The sequence below is a fragment of the Electrophorus electricus genome, chromosome 5 (genome assembly GCF_041902795.1).
Source record: "Electrophorus electricus isolate QZ-2024a chromosome 5, ASM4190279v1, whole genome shotgun sequence".
NCBI lineage: Eukaryota > Metazoa > Chordata > Actinopteri > Gymnotiformes > Gymnotidae > Electrophorus > Electrophorus electricus.
In genome coordinates, this window is record NC_137501.1 from 8,346,601 (window position 1) to 8,367,296 (window position 20,696).

Genomic DNA, 20,696 nt, shown 5'->3' on the forward strand with positions numbered 1-20,696 from the left:
GAAAGAAAGAAAACACAAACAAAACTGCTGAGCCTAAAACTAAAATCTGTGATCTGGAAGCAGTGCAAAAAACTGCTGTGTCTTAAAGAGTAATGCTTTTCAAGATGTTTACAGTCTGTTCTGTAAGAGCAATATTTGACTGTAGTCTACTGAAGCTGCAATGCAGAAAAGTTAACATAATGTAAATAAATTTGGGGTGTGCCAAAACCTGAATCCTGATTTCATGAGACATACCTGAAATGTTAGCCTAATTATATGGCTAGTAATTAATATTAGTCATGAACAATCAAGTTTACTCCATAGATGGAAAACTTCCAGTGTAGTAATTGCATAAATGGTACCAATAATGCCTTTGAATCCAATCCCCGGTCCAAATATTGACGATCACTAAACAATTAGTTTGTGTATTTGGTCACTGTACCATCACACCCAACTCTTAGGTAAAGGCAGCATCGAGAATAAGCAGGAAGCTGCCTTTGAGGATCATGGCTTAACTATCAGAGCTTTAAGTAGTCTATGTTTTACTATAGCTCACCTGCACGTAGAGCAAGGTGCTAACAAGATGACATCATAGCATTCATTCTCAAAGGAGCACACATACTGTCATACTGACAAATATGTAAGTTGGTCTGGATAAGTCCCATTATAAAATGATCTATATATAAATGTATGAGACGTAAAACCATTGTGCCCAGTTTCTTTTTATTCCAGTTTATAATTCTGCAGTCAGTAGCCTCTGTGTTAAAAATGACAAAGGCACCATTAAATATAATAGGTCTCCAGATGTCCTGCAAAGAAACCCCGAGGCTCTAGATGGGCAAGCACTAGTAGACCATGGATCATGGGAAAGAGAATAAATGCACACGCAGAGACAAACCCTACTGGGGAAATGTCGGCTGGCGCACGCCTGTGAGTCATTGTGCTCGGTTAAAGCATCTCAGATCCCTTCTCGGCTCAATCAAAGGGGCGGATGCTCTCTGGGAAATGCAATTTGTGATTCTGTCATGGAACTTACAGCCTTGCACCAGTGAAACGACGCGTCCGCATCTGAATGGCCTTTCATTCCCAAAACAGCGATAAGAAGCAGGACTGTGACTTAACACATGCAGTACATCTGATAAGTGTCAGTACATCAGAGGTATTTCTTTTCATCCGTACAATATGAGCATATATAACAGTTGTGTATTTTACAAAAATCAGCTGACCTTGTGTGTGTCTTCTTATGATTTAAGATGTAATACCATGTCTACCTCTATGTGTGATGGTGGTTTCTTATTATGCAGTTATTCCTGCATTGTCTTTGCTTCTCATATAGCTCTGGGTATAGTCTAAAACAATCTATGGAACGTGCGATATGCTCTGAAGTTCTCATACACTTTCTATTCTCGTTAACTTTGATATTCTTTCACTATAAGCACTAACACACATACAGCAAATAGTCAGCATTTTGAAGTGCAATTCCGCTGTTTTCTGCGTTACCTCCACTAGTGCGGAACACCCTGTACTTTTAAATAATAATGTGTATATTTAATGAGAAATTTGATTTTATAAAGTGCAGTTCTGTTTCGTTTTCTGCATTTGGTCTTTCATTTGAATCCACACGATGGCGCCACAAGCCCAAACACGTAAAACGATCACCCAGAAGTGTGGGAAAGAAAAACATTTGTTCTTGGTTGTGGAGACGAAGCCAGTGTGGTAAGAGAAAAAAATGAGCGGACGAGCGCATCCTATTGGTGAGAACATTGTTCACGCGACCTCTGCCCTGATTTCATAGGCTACACTAGAGAACCAATGCGGGTTTCATGAATCCAGGAATCTCCCTGGCTCGAGGCAGATCCTCCCCATATGCTCTACTGGGCACCTGGCCACGAAGGGTCATAATGGTCCATTGAGCTGCATAAACCGAGCTTCCTCTGCACACGACTCGTGGAGCAGAAGGCACTCTGCACAGCCTGAGTGGGTTAAGTTCTGGATGAGGGAGCGCCAGTGCACCAGTGCACCAGTGCACGGCTCATCAACATGGCTCTGGAGTAACGGACGGGGCCAGAGAGTCGATTGCTGTCTTCAGCGGCCGATACGCATTCCCGTGATAGAAGAAGTCTGTAACGAAATGTGTAATTTAAAAAATCTTTGTTTATGTTTTTTCTGCTTTTTTTTTGGGGGGGGGGGGGGGGGGGGTCAGTTAGCAGGTTGAATTAGCGATACGAAACCTGTGTAACTAAAGTCCTTACGTTTATAGAAGAAATATTGGAAATAGTATTTAGATAGGCGTGAAGTGCATTACATTATAATAAATAATAACCTGTTTCAGGTTCGCAAAGTAAAGATACCAAAGGGATTGAGAAAAGCCGTATAAAATAAGATTGTTATTTCTAAAAAAACTAGCCTGCTGATCTGAATCTGTTTCAACCTTTGACATTTCCGTGAAGACCATACAGGACAGATCATCATAGATCAGCATCAGCACTGTAAGATGGCTGGTAAATAGGCGATGGACGTAATTTAAACACCTCCCTTTAGCACTTAACCTACCTAGAAACAGACTGACATGAGCAGGTCTATGTTAGAGGCTACTGAATCTCCCGCTCTCTGGCACGCCGCGAACAGAACCTTAAATTATGGTCAGCCACTTATGGAGTTAGTTTTTGCTCGGCAAACCTAACTGCCATCTTTAATATTATAATGTCTTCAAATTATATGGTTCTAATTATGAATTGCTTCATCTAACGCTGGCGCATCTGGAAAGTTTGACGGTGACATCAAGCGAAGCTCGTTTTCTCCGAACTTGACCAAAAAAGTAGACTAAGATTCTACTCGTGACCTGACGCGAATTAAGCAAAACAGCAAAACACCGGGCTTCACACCCTGCGCTCGTTCCAGCGCTTTCAACCCCGAAGACCAGCCGTGCTGTGAGTCTAACCTAAGAAGAAACGCAGAGAAACTAACTTCCCTCAGACCGTATTCTGAACCGACTTTATTTGTTAACCAATATGCATCTAAACGAACCTAACGTAAGTTTATCTTGGACTTTTTTTCGTTTTGCGGTGGTTAAATTGAAGAATATCGGCTATTTATGGTTTCAAAAAACAGTCCAAGTCTCATAAAATGAATGAAAACTGTCTTAAGTATGACCAAGGTTGTGAAACAGTGCTGGCTTAAGATACACGAATTTGAATGATCTGGACCGTCAATGGCCTAATTGATATATTGATAAATCGTCTGTCAGGAGCACGGCCAATCAGAATGTGCCGCAGCATCTCGGCAGCGACCCCTAATCCCGCTGTAGAAAATGCCACGTAATAAGCATCTTGAGGGTCAATTAACAAGCGCCTTGTGCCAACACTAACACCTTCACGGAATGAACGGAGGGGGGAAAAAAAGGAATTTATAGACCTTATGGTTTACATTAGGATGACGGCTAATTAGGTTGTAATCTTTGATCTGAGTAACATTGTAAGAGCAGGTACTGTGGTTTTGTGCCGTATAGTTTCCCACATGCGGTATAATAGAGAGAATGGAGCATTTGACACTTGTGAGTTTAGATGAGGTACGTCCTACACAATGATGTGATGTTTTACATTCATAAGGTTTACCCGTTCGTGCCCCCTAATGGGTGTAGACTGGGTGTAGACTCATTCTCACTTTTACATTGCTCCTTCTCATTCTCTTGTAACTACTTACTTTTCATGTTAGTTTCATTGTATTTACTGAATCATTCACCACAATTAGTAAGTAATATGCCATAAGGTTAATTACTTAAAAATAAGCCTGGAGTTTAGGAGGTTTTTAATTAACCATAATATCAACAAAATACTGAATCACTAAAGGAATGCCATCCAGTAGCACCATTATTAAATAGTACTTCTAAAACCATTGGAACCTGTATTCTTGGTCTACGTACATCCACAGTGTGCTAAAACAAAATACTCTACTCACAAATTGTTGTTCTTCAGAACAAAGTTGAGATTGTTAAAGAAGCCATCAAGGTCTTTATTTATAGTTCATTCTGATAGTACAACTCTAGCAGTGAATGCTTTGTTGCATTTTAAAGAGATTAAATATTTTTACTTTTGTTTAACCAAAGTAGCTGCAGCTGGATGTCTGACTTTAAGGAAGTTACCCCCCATTAGCCAAGACTGTAAATAAACCTCTCAACACTCTAAAGTGCTCACATTTTGCACAAGAGCAATTTCTCTCTCTCTCTCTCTCTCTCTCTCTCTCTCTCTCTCTCTCTCTCTCTCTCTCTCTCGCTCGCTCTCACCTTTTACCTTTGTGCACCGCCAGCACTCCACATTGCTTTATTTTTTGGCTGACCAAGGCATTTCAAGGAGGACATATTTCACTGGGAGAGGCTCTGGGATGCAAGAAGTATGCGTGGGCTGTTCTGTTGTTTTTTTTTCCTCTTCCACCCCTCCTGTTCTTTTTCTGCTCTTTCTCCCACCCCTGGTCGACGGTTTACTTTAGCTCCTAAAGCACCAGGCTCGGCAGGTCGGACCACAGCCTGCGATGCCCACAACTCACCAGGAGCGAAGGGTCCGATGAAGTCCAAGCTGACAGCTGTGTAAATCATGGTCTGATGGTGCTAATAGATGGCGGCATTAAAACGCAGCCCACCCCTCTACCCCCTCTGCCTGCCCCACCTGCTCTGCCCACCCCACCCACCCTGCTCCTACCCCATCCCAAAACTCAAAGAGACCACCCAGGCAGTCCTTTACAGGAATAGGAGCATCTTGTCATGTCAAACGTGGCTGAAACTGTACAGCCATCCGAGGGAGTTAACCCCCTCCCCCAACCCCCCTCCCCCTTGTGGCTGGAGCTCAGCTAGGGGGCTCTCTTAGCAACACAGGAAAGGCTCGTCTGGCATCCGGACTACAGTGATTCATATTTGGCACTTCCATAAAGGCTTTTCAGGGGCCCCTGCCTCAGCTTTTGGATCTATCATGGACCTTAGCTCCTTGCTCCTTTTCTCTTGCTTTTTTGGAAGAAAATCCTGTAAACATTTCAATGCCAGTACCGAAGAGTCGCATGCTCACCTCTGAAGAAGACCGGGGGCCCATGTAAGCTGATAGACAGCGTTGTGTGTCTTGTGGCAATAAATGTAGGTTAAAGAAGTATTTCACCATGAGAAATTACAATTTTAGGGTAAAACATTCCAAATTGGGGGTAAAGTATTTTTCTGAAGCACTGAGTTTGAACTGTTTCTTGCTTTTTTCCAGCTCCCCCACCAAAAAAAATGGATGAGCCTCTGTTGCACTGTGATGCGTAGTAACCAGGTCAGCATACATGGAGTAATGCAAAAGCAGGCCTCTTCTTCCTTTGGACCCCAAGAGCTCATCATGGTATTTCTCAACCTTGTGAAAAAAGTGTGTCCCAGGTCCAATCCTGGGGTCCCAGGCTGATTTGATCAGATTTGACAGACTCTCCTCTCTCCCTGAGCAACCTTCTGAACCCTCCTGTAATTCATTAAAGGACTCATCCCCAAACCTGGCCCTAAGGGCATTCGTTAAGGGGTTCTGAAAATCATGATGTTACTTTTCGTATCTAAACATAAAACAATGTAAAGCAGTGTTATGACCATAATATAGTTATGAGCACATTAAATGATAATATAAACATGAACAGCATTGTTCACAGGCACCCACACTGGAGTGTGCAAGAGGCAGCTACAGCCCCTAGCTGGGGTTCAAGCCTCGGACAGCGTGTGGGATGACACCATCTTTCTCCTCCAGGAGCCCTATGAATCACTTGAAGGTTATTCACAGAGCCCATACCTCCTCTGAAACAGCTCCAGATGATACTGTCTGCACTTTTTCACTTCACTGTCAAACTGGTCAGTGCTTAACATACACTTGGTAAAACCACAGTTCACAGTTTGGGGACCTTTAGTAGCTATAGGTAGCATATATATATATTTCACAGTAAGACCCATATACATGAAGATACAGGTGCATCTTGAAGTCTTTTGAGTAGAGTGTCATGAAGTTTTCTGAGGTAATTTTCTGTTATATTATACCAGGTTTCTTTCAGCACTTCTCAGAGTTCTGATATTGCTCAAGTGTAATGGGAGGTCACACTAAATACTTCTTGCCAATGTACCCTGTAGAAGCTAATTTCTGAATTTTTTTTCTTGTGTTTGTGCCTGTGCAGTTGTGTGTGTGTGTGTGTGTGTGTGTGTGTGTGTGTGTGTGTGTGTGTGTGTGTGTGTGTGTGTGTGTGTGTGTGTGTGTGTGTTTGTGTGTGTGTGTGTGTGCAAAAGTTAAACTGAATATATACATGTGGGGGGGTGAGTTCAAAATATATTTATATAAGATACAAATGTTGGACTATTTATAACTTTTACCTCACTCTTGCCACATCACAAAATCTGACAATCTGGTTTGTACCTTTTCTTGTTTGTTTCCTTCTTTTTCACAGGATCCAACATCACTGTAAAACAATTTGCATTAGACTTGTAGTGTGTTGGCTGTGGATGTGGTAGAAATTATTAACACAGCCTTGAATTATGATGCCTTCCTAGACAGAGTAACTTATTCCTAATAACTCAAGAATTTGGATTCCGAGTAACTGTAAATGAAATATTCTCACTGTTCTTAGACTTGACAAATGGCATGACTAAACGGCATGTTAAACCTTGTGCGAGACTTTTATTTTGTTCTGTTTTGCTGTTTTGAATTCGTATCCAGAATGATAGTTGTCATATATTTTTCTGCTGGCTGGAATGCGCACGCATGTCAAAGCCTGTCAAAGTCAAACGAGAATCTGCTCACGCGCAGTTTTCCCACGAGACGGCCGCTGCTTCAGACTCAATTACAGTGACGTGTTTCCATTCGTGAACTTTTTCAATGCGTCTCTTGTGCGCACGTTTGAGAGGGGAAAAATACCAAATTGGCGGTAATGATCAGGCTTCTGTGTCACCACTAGCTCTATTTGAGATGCAAACAGCTTTGGCCACATACGGTCCCCAGTGAGGACGAGCGATTATAGCAACCACTCAGTTTTCATAAACACACTGCAGAAAGTTAAGGCGCTGCATCGCTACGCTCCCACCACCACCAACTGTTTGGATAGGAAGCAAGAAATTCAGGAGGCAAGTTGGAGCTTCTCAGGATAAAATAAATCAAGCCATGCAAATGCGGTCATAAATCCAGCGCCCACTTTCATGAAATAGGGGATGCTTTATCATACATCCATAATGGATTAAAATAGACCATGGTTTTAACTTTATAATGCATAAAATATGGGCCTGTGGATTTGTTAAAAAGCGTTAGGTTATTCATCCTATATTTTACTACAAACAACTACATGCTGTAGGCCATGAGTGATCTGGGATCTGGGAGACTATATCCTAACCTTGCTGGATCTCATTAATATAATAAACCAAGCAGACACAATCGGTGAGCTACAGAACTGAGGAGATCAGGTATTGTAGCTTCTCTGCTGAGCTCCCTGAGGTCTCGATGATATTTATATATGAATGTAACAATGTATATTGTTAAGAAAGTAGACGTGTGCTTGCCTCACTAGTTGGTAGAGCATGATACTCTTAATCTGAGTGTCATGGGTTTGAGTGCCATGTTGGGCGTGGTTCAAACATGCTTTATAGTTTAATGTAGCGGTCAACAACACTGCCTCTTCTTTTGAGGGACTGGTCAAATGCACCATACTATAAGATAAGAGTCCTACGGCAATAAGAGTCCTACAGCAATACTCCTAACATTCGCCTTATCTCTATAATATGGTTGAAATTTAACTTTGCCAAATGTGTAATGATATCAGTTTAGAACCAGGTGATAAAATACGAAGTGTGTGTGAACCAGAACATGGGTGTGGCGATAGGTGTTGAGAAGGAAAATGCGTGATGTCGTTATTGCTCGCTGAAAGCTTGATAGAAGGTGGAAAAATAGAATTGATGGTTGCGCCATAAGTGTTATCGGAAGTCATCCTGATTGGATGTCGCTAGAAAGAAGAAATAAAATTGGATTATCTGTATGTACAATGGTAATGAACCTCAGTATATGTAAATATTTGTATATATGGTATATTGATGGAAAACATGACTGATGGAAAAATACATTGAGTACTTCACATGTGGCGCGTTTCCATGTGGTTGACCACGTTGTAGGTTTGTGAGGTACAGAGAGATTCTGCTCGAGTCAGCAATTCCTAGCGCAAAGGGTGTGAGCAGAGGTGAGTGTGTGAACATTTCTGTGTGTGTGTGTGTGTGTGTGTGTCAAGGAGAATATAATTATTGTGTGTTTCAAACTCCCAACAGGTTGGCACTGCTGCCCTATTATCCCGTGTGCGTTTATGGTAGCGCTCTGGCCCATGTATGCCGATTGTTCCGTGTTGGCATATGGTATCGTGTTAAATTGTGTACTGGGATGCCGATTGTTCCGTGTTGGCATATGGTATCGTGTTAAATTGTGTACTGGGAGTATATAGCTAGTTGGGTAGACTTCCACTGGGGAGAAGTTACGTTCCGTGTTTTGAGTGGATTGGATTATTTAGGACCGTGTTGGACGGAGAGAGGGAAATATTTCTTTAGGGTTTCACAGGTTGGAAGTGAGTACTGTAGAGTAGCACCATGCCCAGGCAGCTGAGTGAGAGCTACCTCAGATGCGAGTGATACCAATATAAAGTGTCGGTGATAACACAGTACTAGGGTTGTTTTTATTTTGTTTACGGGTTCCTGACTTAAGCTCAATAGAGAGGTGAATGCATAATATTTGATGTCCCAGGTTTATGAATCCCCTGTAATAGACTGAAATGATTTTTCTTTTCTCATGTTTTTTTCTTTTTATAATCTTATTAAAAATTCCAGTCAGTAGGATCTGTCGGAATAAAGACCCGAAAGTGTTCGTAAGCCATCAGTGTGGTTTCTTTCCCCGGTGACTACACGCTAATCAGATGCTAATCAGCAAACGCAAGAATTATGTATCCAGGAAATTTGGCTAAATGTAGCAGTTAACATGTAGCAGGCTATGGAAAAGAAGGTTTTCTACTGTCTGAGAATTATCGTAATAATGTAAACCTCTCAACACATTAAGCGTGTTTGGTATGTGTATTGGGGGTTTTCCTGTATTTCCTGGAGATGCGAGCAGCCTCCATTCCAGCGGTGTGCTAACTCCAAGACGGACTAAAGTAGTGCAACGGCAGAGTCGTCGCAGAGGTTTCTGCGGTGTTTATTCTAGTGTGGTTGTGGGGCAGCATTTGACAGAAAGTAAAACAGGGATGCCCTGCAAGCCGTCCCAGAGCCTGAGAGCCGGCTGGAGCGTGAGTGTGGGCCTGACCAGGGAGACCACAGCTGCAACCTTAGGCGGAGTAGCAGCCTTGTATTCTGGTAGCTTTTGGGTTTCTTTTTCTTCTTTCTTCTTTTTTTTTTCCTTTTCGGAGGGAGTGTATCCACCTGCTGCCCCTCTTTAATGAGCCTCTGCTTCTTTATGCGGCTCCGCTGAGCGACTGTGGAAAGCTTTTTCACCAGCTTCCAAATCTGCCCTCTCTAAACCCCTCTGCTCCATGGCTTAGGACGCCATCGGTAGTGTGTTTCCAGTCCAAATATGTGTCTGTCTCGAATCTTGGATTAATTAAACCCCTGTAATTTGGGCAAGAGCCCAAATTTAATTTAGTAATCAACCCCCTATACATGGACTACACAAGAGTGGCACATTCTTTGGTTTTTGCTTCAATAAGACCTTGTAGTTCTTTTTGGTATTTTATAATGGTCTATGCAAATAGGAAGGACTGCAAGTACTGTTATGGAATTTTGATTCACGTTATCCTGCCCTAAGGACCTAGAACTGTTCCTGCTGTTTTTCTTTTTGGCCTTCTCATCCTTTAATATCAACCCTCTTTCTTTCAATGAACTTGAACTGAATACTTACGACCCTGTGACTGAATGTTATATTTGATGCCCAATTTAGTGAGGGCCTTTTTCGCTTAACGCCCCTTTGTCCGGCCGGTCCCACTAATCCTCCCGCAGGGAGTGGGGGCAGCTGGATGCTGGTGACGGCCGGTGCGCGCCAGTCGAGCTCTTTTGTGCACCAATGACGGTGGCGTCCCCCAGGCCCAGGGCCCCGGAGCTGTCAGGCCCTGCTGTCACGCTTCTCAGCAGGCCTGCCGAGGCCGCCCAGGGGTCCCGGAGCCAGAGCACCATGGTTCTTTAGCTTAGGATGCCGGTGTGGTCGGGTAGCAACGGAGTTGTTGGGGGGGGGCGGGGGGCATGCTTCGCACCTCTCTGGGATGGCACTTTTCCATTTGACAAAGAGCATTGGGCAGGGGGGTTTATGTGTATGAAATGAGGAGGTGAGGGCATACAAAACACAGGGCTGAGGGATTTGTTGACAATATAAACACTGTGAGTTTCAGAATTTCATGATACACACGTTATCATACTTAAATATGGTTTTCTCTCTAATACTTTCATCCCATCGATTAAGTCCTGAAATTTGAGATACTGCATATACAAAACCAGTGCTAAGGAAATGGGCAAATCCTGTACAATACAGCACTTCCATGAGGCAACTGAAGACCCACTTCCCACTGTAATAATGCAGGTCACAAGAGGGTGTGGACCCGACGCCCAGGCAGTAGCGGCGCATACGGCAGTCGCCTGGCCTTTATTCCCGTACCGCAGACAAGCAACTCGGCCCGTTTCCTCTTGCTTTCATCTCCCGCCTAATCCTTTGTTTGCACAGCTCTCAGTCTTGTCAGCACAGTTTATTTAGGTCCCTTGCCAATCTTAACGGACTCCCCCCCCCCCCCCCAGCTGCTGCCGAAGCTCCTCAGAAAACCGTCCGGCGTGAGATTCACGCAGCTCGCCCGCCTGCGGCCGCGATCCTGTTTACTTTGTGGAAATGATTAAGGTTGGGCTTTCCCTCTTCTGCACACATACTGATACTTTGGCTCCTTTTCAAGGCCTAAGCGCTTGAAAAGGACAAAGGTGTGCTGAACGTTGCCGGGACGAGAGAAGAGCTGACCCGGGTCAGATGCTGCTTTGTCTGAGGCAAATGTCCAGGTTTTATAATGGGCTCAACTCAAACAAACCATTCAAACAGGGGTTTGGGGGTCAACTGGTCAAGAACAGGAAACCAGTAACAGTAACAGAATTAACATTTGACATATCCTCTCTACATAAATATACTTTTTAGAAAGAAGCTAATAATATACATAAACCGACATAAGTAGGCTTATTACCACAATGTCCTCCCATGGACTAGACAAGGATTTACTCACAGGAACAATAAGGTAACTTTATGAAGTAAAAGCATAGATTCTGATTACATTATTGCCAAAAAATATCAGCTGGCATTGTATATACTAGTATTTAGTAGTATTTAAGAGTATTAAAAATGGACCTCTTCTAAATATAATGCTGCTTCTGCAAAACCAAGTGAATTTAAATGCTTGCATGACACAAAGAGCCACTGTCCAAATGAACAGTAACCATAAGTCAGCACCTCTCTAGCCAGGAAAGACAAGTGCTTATAGGAAAGACATGTTCTTATAGGAAATGAACCCTCCTATGATCATAAACACCTACTCTTAAAAGCAAATGGATGGCAAGTCAGTATATCAACAAATTTGCCAATGTGATGGACATTGACATAATGATGGGTACAGGCGCTGAGTTCATTTGCCACGCCGTGGTTATGGAATGATGTGATGACAAACGTGGCCAAGGCTGATGACTTCATCAGTTAGCCCTCCCCAATCCGGACAAACAAGGCAAGACAGAAAGTCTCTCTCTCTCTCTCTCTCTCTCACTATCTCTCACGCACACACACACACACACACACACACACACACACACAGCTGTGAGGGCAATGACTCAGACCGGAGCATGTCACCAATGCTTACGTTTTGACAGTTTAATATTTATGTGTCAATTACCAAAGACTAACCCTTGCAATTACAGAGGTGGGCTTGGACAGATGTGCTTGGCGAAGAGAGAAGGCTCTTTTGTTTTCTCTTGGTGGAGTTCCCTCGTGCCAAATAACGGCCCAGCAAGATCACCTACAGTTGTCAGGCTTTCCCTGGTCAGCATTAACCAACGTTTTCTTACTTCACCTCTTGGGAAATGGAAATAAGATTGCAGCTTGTTTTCCATGTATGTTTCTTCTGGCATGACGTGCTGTTAATGATTCTGAGGCTGTTAACATTAAGGAAAAGGGAGAAAAAAGAAAGAACAGTCTTCAATGTGCAAGTGTGCAATGATCACATCTGAAGTGACAATTTTTTTTATTTAGAAGGTGTATAATAGGCATAAAAACAACTTCAGCTAATTGACTTGGTGAGAAAGAGTAGACAGAATAAATAGAGCTCAATTAACTTATTTTCAATAACTGATTCAAGAGTGCTGGTTACACTTTTACTAAAATTGATTTTTATTATCAACAAAAAGTCATATAAATCAAATTATTACATTATTAATTCTTTTTAGGTTCCATTTCTATTTTAAGCAGAAAATGTTGTTTGTTTTCTTGTTTGTTTCCTTGTAGTCAATTAGGTGTTAATATTCCTGCTGTGGGCAGAGAATTTTAAGATGGCTTTTTCAGAGTACAGTTCAAGGACAGAATGCAAGCAGCATTGTTTCCTAATACATTCAAAGTAATAGACCAAAGGCTGAGCTGGCCTATTTAGGAAAGATTTTGCCTTGTGTTGACAAGTTGGTTGTGGAGAGTAGGCCTTACAGAGATTCCAGGTCACATGGTTACTGTGGCGATGATAAAACCTAGACCTGCCAGTAAGTGCTGCCAAAGAGCTGCTGTCAAATTAGATTTATCAGCAGTCTTTATAAAGTAATACGTCTATTTTTCAGAGCACTGTACAGTGCCTCCCCTCATCAGTCAAGTAAGTCAAGTTCCAGTCCAGAGTTGCTCCAACACACACACACATATATAATATGTGGGTGGGGGGGTGGGGGGGTGGGAGGGTGAGTTTCCAGGCAGGGCCCAAGAGAGGAGCGTTCCTCCTCTAAACTGGAGGCCCGAAAGCTGGAGGTGGGACTGGATAATTACAGGGAGACTGGGCCCCTGCCAGTACACGGCCGAGAGCCGCACTTCCACCTGAGCCATGTGATTTCAGCTGATTTATTCGCCTGTGAAAGGATTCCTTGTAAGCCCTAAATAAATTTTAATTGCGGTAAGCTGGTTAACACGACTGCTTTCGCTTTCTCCCCAACCCCTTTTCGTCTTTTCCCCTTCCTTCAACATTCCCTTTTATTGAGCTGGGAACTTTGAGGGGATTAGGAATCGGACGTTCTGAGGTGTGTGTGTGTGTGTGTATGTGGCGGGGGGTGGGGGGGTGTTGGGAAATATTTGGAATGCTCTCATGGCCCCAACAAAGTCTCAGAATAACTCTGAGGCCATTGTTGCTGGTGAGTGGCTTTTAGGTGCAGCTGTGGCAAAAGTGACCATTAGCACAGAGTTTCCTGTGATGGAACAGAAAGGGCCAGTCTAAATGGGTTTATAATATGCACTATTACAGCAGCTCTGAGGTCAGGTGTCACACAGTGAGCTTGTTCTCAGACTAGAGTTTGAACATGTAGTTTAAAAAGCACATATTGCAACACAAATATCTTACAAATTTCAGAACCCGATGAAGTTGTTTGCCTTACACTTGACAACTACTCTCTAAATTCTAAGTAATCAATGCCTTTCCTGTTACAAATCACTGATGGACATATTTATTACTATATACATTCCATCAGTAATCCCCCTTAGCTAAAGTACATTCTCTAGGTTCTTGTTAAGTCTTGCTGTGGCATTTATGGGTTTCCTCACTTTGTTCATATGCAGTTTTGAATGTTACAAATTGTAGCATTTTAAACTCACATATTCAGGTACAAAATTATGTTTTTAATTAAATATAGAATTTTTCAATAACCAAAAATCACGTCTAATAACCAGTGTGTCTGGATGTTAGATGAATATGTAGCAGAATGAGAAGTCAGTGAGAACTATCTGTGTTTGGACAATGAAGTTTAGTATTCCATATCTGATGATAACAGGATGGAAAACTATAACAGGATGGAGAAATATGCACAGTGTGTAGTAAATACAGCAATCCATCACAGTTCTAGTCCAGTAGAAAGTGTAATCTAATGTTTCTTCTTTAGACGGAAGTGTAACTGAAGAAGGATTGATGGCAGACATTCTTAAGAATCACGATCAGCTACATAAGGATGGCAGTGTAGCATGCTTCAGTGAAGCATACAATTGATATGTTTTTCAATTTTATTGGAAATCCGAATAGTCTGGAGACCTTGAAAGCCTGCAAAGCATATAGTGGTGGGAGAACTCGGAGCCTGAAACAGCATGTTTTTGGCTGGCCTGAAGGGAGATGCATTTCATAGAGCATGTGATGCAGGTCCTAACCTGCAGCTGGAGAAGACAAGGGTGCAAAAAGGGGAGCGAGACCCAATTATTGACCTCGGGACGGGGAGAGCCTTCATCAGATTAGAGCAACCGAGAGCTGGCTGAACAAATGCACTGCTCATAATTTAGCACGGGACCCAGCCTCGTAAATACAGTTCCACTCAACTGGACTGAGTTAAATGGGCTTTGGTAAATAATGAGCAGCGTTTGCATTAATGCTAATTGAAAACAGGACATTCTGGGACAGATGCATTAGAGAACAGTCATACACAAAAGAGTAATGGCAGCTGGAACTGGTTCCATGTTCTGAGTAGTTTCGGCTCGCATGCTGAGGTATTTTTTTAATGCATGAAATGGTCCCCTGTTACTCGAATGCTAAGTTTTTGCAAAATGAGTGGCACATTGTAAACTTGTTTTCAGCATTTTTCTATGTCCTCGGAAATGTGCAAGAAAATTTACTAATGTGCTCTTAGTTCAAAAAGCTTTACACTGCTTTACACTGTGTCTGTACTGTAGAGTATGTTTATTATATGCACTGCCTATAACAGGAGATCTTTTCAGATTTTTGCAAAGTAATTTTGCTAATGTCTACCTTGAATGTAAAATGGAAAGTAAAGTTTTATTATGCAGAGTGATGCATGTTACATACAATAAAACAATGCTAAGGAAATGAATTTGAACTACTCCTACTAGTATCATTTAACATGAATATGTAATAATAAAATTACAGAAAAATAATTGCATTCCATAAACAACTTGCAGTAATATGTAGCGGTAGCTTAAATGTTAAGCCTGTTGATCATAAAGATATTCTCTGTTTCACAGCATTGCAGAATATGTGAATTCAGAAGCCTCTGAACATCAGTTAGCACAGCAACACATGACATATGGCCATGCATTAACCTTTGGTCATGTGGAGGTGAGATGCCATCACACGGGTACGCATGAGGCCCTTCTGCCATTCTGAGATGAAGCCATCAATCCAAGCTGTTTCAAAACCCTCTGGTCTTAGCTGATCCCTCAGGCCACAGCCTGCAACAGACAGACAGGCTCTTCTTCACGTGCACTTTTTCCCAGGATGGCGGTATAGTCACATAATTTGTTGCAAACCCTTTGAGGTGACTAGTTCTACCCTGTAATCAGACTGCTTGATGGTTTGCTCCTCCAATTCGTCATGATGACAGGGCAACCTGGAACCTGGAGAGCACAATGGAAGTTGGTATTTCAGGATCACACAACGTCCCTGTAGCTGTGATGTCATTTGGTTGATGAAAGAAAAGCAGGCTAAAATAGGGGTGGTTCTACTTGTCAAAATGCCTGTTAAAGTTACTAGGGCCATGGAAGTTGTAATTATGGGTGAACATGTAATTCAGAATTTGATATAGTAAAGTTCAAACACTAGCATGTTTGTGACTGATAAATGGCAAGTTCAGAAGACATAGGAATGTTGACTTTCTACATTTAAGTTTACATTTCACAAATTCACAATTCACAAAATGGCAAATGCTACTTTAACACACTGAGGCAGTGTGTCCCAGTACTCCGAGGTAATATTAGGAGCTGGTCTGATCTACACAGGGCCAGCTGGCACAGGCTTGAATATAATACCATTCCAATCTGTGAGTAACTTCATCTTTACCCTGCTGATGGACAGCACTCCCCTGTTAGAGATTCCATTTCAGTTAGCAACACGCCTGCTTCCCAGAACTATAACCACTTACGTTACTCCTTACAAGCATCTGCAGTGTGGCAGACGTTCAGGGCGATAGCTCATCCCTCAAATCCCCTCTTCTTTTCTGTCACGTTATATCGTTCTTCCTCTCCAAGGCTCAGAGTGCAGGGTGCGCTGCGGATTCCAGGGCAGCCTTTGAGTCTGTGACCGTGCAGTCACCTTAAGGTTGGGTTACTTTGTTATACGCAGGGTGAGAAGGTGATGTGTCTGAAAGCAAGTGTTTGGGAAGGGGAGAACGCAGAGCGTGCGATATTAGGCATCTTAACATGGCTCAGGCGTGAGGTTCCCCTGAACAATGCAGAGCTTTGATAGCAAAATCCTCCCAGTTGTAAGGGAGGGCTACCACGGCCGTTCAGACACACTTCCTCAGCTCTGCAGTGAGGTTAGGGGGAGAGTGGTAGCTAGAGGGTTCTGTCTCTCTCCACCTTCAAAAGAAGCGACAATGATGAATGTCAAATACAAAGTTTGCTCACAGATTGCAATGCCAAAGGCAACCTTAGTGTTACAACTTGGTAGAAAAAAATGAAAATATCAATGTACACTTTTTTCAGTTAAGTTGTTGGTTCGTATCAGTTGCTTTCACAATTTAATTACACAATAAATTAATTAAAATGAACTAAATGAATTACACAATTTAGGCTATGTGGATATATTTTTTAAATCATTGCTGTTATCATTGAACATTTTCCTTATTAACCTCTGAAACCTTTTCCCAGCACCACATTAGTTACGTATGTCTGTCAGTCAAGGACAGCACAGAGTGTTTTCTAATGGACTTGTGTACCATGTTACATCCTCTTTCTCCCCTCCTAGTTTAACATCCTTCTGACACACACATATACACACACAAACACTGTAATGAAAGTGCTGGCATTTCTCACACTCGGCATTGCATGACTACTGTCATTCATTATCCAAAACAGCTGGAAGGCTCGTAACCAAGGAGAGACATTATATTATCATTGGGAGCTGTCAAAGGGCTAGTGTAGATCTTAATCTGAAAGTACCAGCTGAGGTGAAGCACGGGTCAAACATGGGTGCCGAGGGCCTGAAAGATGGTAGTAAGAGGTCTGTTTTTCTATTTGGTTCTCTGTGTTACTCCAGTGCTCAGATCTTTACAGCACAGCACAGATTCTGCACATGCACACATCCTCAGAGTTTTGTTTTTTTTTAAACATGCAATGTGCTAAGAAACATGTGAACAACAAACTCTGAATGACTCTCTCTCTCTCTCTCTCTCTCTCTCTCTCTCTCTCTCTCTCTCTCTCTGCATTACAATCAGATGGGTTAAAAGGAGGGGCTCATATACCTTAGACTGCATTGGAACAGATTATAGATAACATATTACAGATAAATAATTTCTCAAATTTAAGCAATGTGTCTCTTGCACTTTCCTCTACATTATGCCACACCAGCAGTCACAATAAGAAAATGCCTGAAACAAAACCTGCAGGAGTTCGAGGCCAGTGCTTATTCACTGGAATGAAACGCACTCTTTTACAGACATCTGTAAAAGACCCACCAGCAGTGAACCCGCCTACGGCTCAAATACACATCGTGCCATTTCTATTTTTCGTCGTTATTCAGGCTTAAACGGTCTAAAAAATATAACGACACAAAAAGGATCTGACATGTGGGCCAAACTAAAGTGGGGGGAAGGGGGGAAGTGGGAGTTCAGGTCCACGGGTTGTCAGGATAAATAAAGGTACACATTCATTAAAAAGTGGCTATGTCAAGCAGAGTAGATTAGTTTTAATGAATCAGGTCATAACTTTAACACATGACATCTTAGCACTTTCCACAGCTTGGGCAACTTCAAAGGCAGAATATGGTATTTATTGATGGGCCCATAACTCAGGATCTTTTAAAAATGGTCAGGTTTCATTAGGCAACTCTGAGCAAGAATGAGAACCAGGTGAAGGTGGGCCAGTCCTTCTGTAGCCCCAGCTGGACACAGGAAAACCTGAGACACTTCACTGGGCAACATAATCCAAATGAGTTTTGGTTTCATAAACTAAAATAAATGAATCTTATAGTAGTTTTGATGCTTAATTTGAATCTGTTTTTGGTATTTTCCTCTCATGTGTTTAAGTGATGGGATAATTTAATATCACAATAAGTATATATTACATATCCATAAATAAGGCTGATATTACAAACTCACTTCTAAAATTTACAATGTGTGATTTATGCCATTATTTGACCTCAGGAGCATCCCTCTTCAATGTCCAGCAGTATTCTGCCAACACAGAGAGCATCCACTTTCAATACAATACTTAATGACATAAGAGTGTAATGGAGTATAATGTTTTTTGTTCATTTGTTGTTTTTTTAAGCAAACTCAATGACCAGTGTTATCAACAAGAATTAAGTATATGCTTAAACATTTTTGTCAGTATGTTAATGCAGTATTGAAACTTTTCAGAATATACAGTGATTTATGTTTTTTGGGAAATAAATCCCAAGTATAATTATCATATGTATCAGCCAGTGCTATAAAACACTTATCTATGGAGCATTACTTTTGAAATTAATGCAGTTTTCAAGTCATAATCCCAAGTTCTGACTATATAATGTTGCTGCTACACACACACACATACACACACACACACACCCACACCCCTCTGCAAACATGAGACTCATTCGTTCCATCACTATGCACACGCTGGAAGGATTTTTACTAAACAAACACTGCTGGGAACTGCTGCCGTCATGGCTCTTCTTACATTCTCTCTCTCTCTTTCTCTCCCACTCTCTGTCTCCTTTTCTTGTCATATGCTCTCTCTTTCTGTGTACCTAGCCTACTGTATCTGCATGTGTGTGAGAAACATGAGGATTTTCATGAAAGGGGTGTGTGTGTGTGTGTGTGTGTGTGTGTGTGTGTGTGTGTGTGTGTGTGTGTGTGTGTGTGTGTGTGTGTGAGGGTGTCTGCAGATTGGAGCAGTGTATACTGTTGTGAGCAGCACATGGGATTATGGGCCAGACTGGCAGAACCACAGGAATGCCTTAGGGAAGATAACAAGACATTCTTCTAATGCGAGCGCTCATTTCTGTGGGTTCTGGTCTTTCTCCAGGTTGCAAAGTGAAGGCAGGGAGAACTTGCGTAGCAGTTACTGTTCTCTGTTAGCATATTAAACACAGTGACCTCATAGGAATGTGCTTGTGACTTTATGCGAGTGATACGGTCCATGCTTTATAGGAGCTGTATGTGTTTGCATGCTACCTTGCATTGCAAAAAATGCTTAACCTCTCCACTGTTATTTCTTATGATTTTGTGATTAAGGTTATTATCCAAAGTTTTACACACTGTAAAGATTCAGAGGAACATTTATCATTAACACCTGAACATTAAGACCGTTAACATGTTGGGGAATCAATTTTCTAACAAAGAGGAATTTCGCTAATGGAAAAACCTTACAGGTACCAAATCTTTGTTCGATAAGCCGCCATTTCAAATTGTATTGGCTAGATGGAGATTGGGTGCAAGAGAGCGCGTGAGTGTATGCAACGTCTCATTCCCTTTTCCCCCTGATGGTTTCCCTGAGGCATTAAGGTTAGGTGAAATTTGCCAAGACCCTTAGAAGTCAGTTTTGAACTCAAACCTCAGCCATATGGATACAGTTACGCAAACAAAGCAGATCCTTCTCATGAGAAGTGTTAGAGAGAGCTGGATGGAACAGCTACTCAAACGCCCTGCGCGGCTATGTCAGTAGAATGTGCGAGTATACAGTGCCGTAAGCAGGAAAGTGGCTTTTCTTTATTGAAGAAAAGTAAATAGATGTCATGGTGGAATAATTAACATCATAAGATGAACATCGTATTGTGGTCAGCCAGATCTGATGATATTCTGAAATGTATATGTTGAATGCCCTGACAGCTCTGATAAACCTAGCTCACGTTTCAAACACAAGGCAAAAAAGGGGGTTTAACTAAAATTGCCTGTTAGACTTTTATTTTTAAAATGAGCAGATCCACATTATATTACCATATTTGTATGACTTAATTGTCAAAATTAAAATTTGTACAAAAAACAGTTGCTCAATAAAATACAATTGAAGAAATACATTATATTATTCAAATTGATTTAAAATAAATCCCCAATTCGGAATAGCAGAAACCACTCTACCTCAGTTTTATGGGTATTGTGAAGGAGAACAGTAGTACATATTGCACAATATTGTGCAATATTGCATCACTGTAGCCATTTAAAACATTCACTTACCAGCCAAAGCGATTCGTAATCCATAAATGCCCAGTGCAGCACATTTATTGTTTTGTTTTGTGCCATAGCGGGTCCTTTAACAAATGAGCACCAGACAGTTTTTCCCACTAATGAGCCAATCACTGTAGAATAACAGGAAGTCTAAATGTTCCTGTTTCTCCTGCCACAGGCTATATGTGAACATGTGACCTTTTGTGAATAAGGGATCGATTATATATGACCTGCTAATGTGCTTCGTTTGTGCAGCCACAATCTTGAGCTAATCAGCCATCACCTGCAGTCCTGCATGTCTATCCATTATTCAATGCTCTAACTTTTAAAAAAGCCTGCAAATAATGTGCATTATTATGAAAGTGCAAAATACTAG

At 41.8% G+C, this 20,696-nt stretch overlaps 1 long non-coding RNA gene across 1 annotated transcript; it reads right to left on the bottom strand.

Moving 5' to 3' along the window:
• Positions 1–11,932: 11,932 nt before the first annotated feature.
• On the bottom strand, positions 11,933–20,432 carry LOC113589775 (uncharacterized). The gene is made up of 4 exons (XR_004776498.2): positions 20,330–20,432; positions 16,097–16,532; positions 15,279–15,572; positions 11,933–12,148 (listed from the first exon to the last, which is right to left on the bottom strand). It is a non-coding gene; the product is annotated as an uncharacterized LOC113589775 (long non-coding RNA).
• Positions 20,433–20,696: the final 264 nt, after the last annotated feature.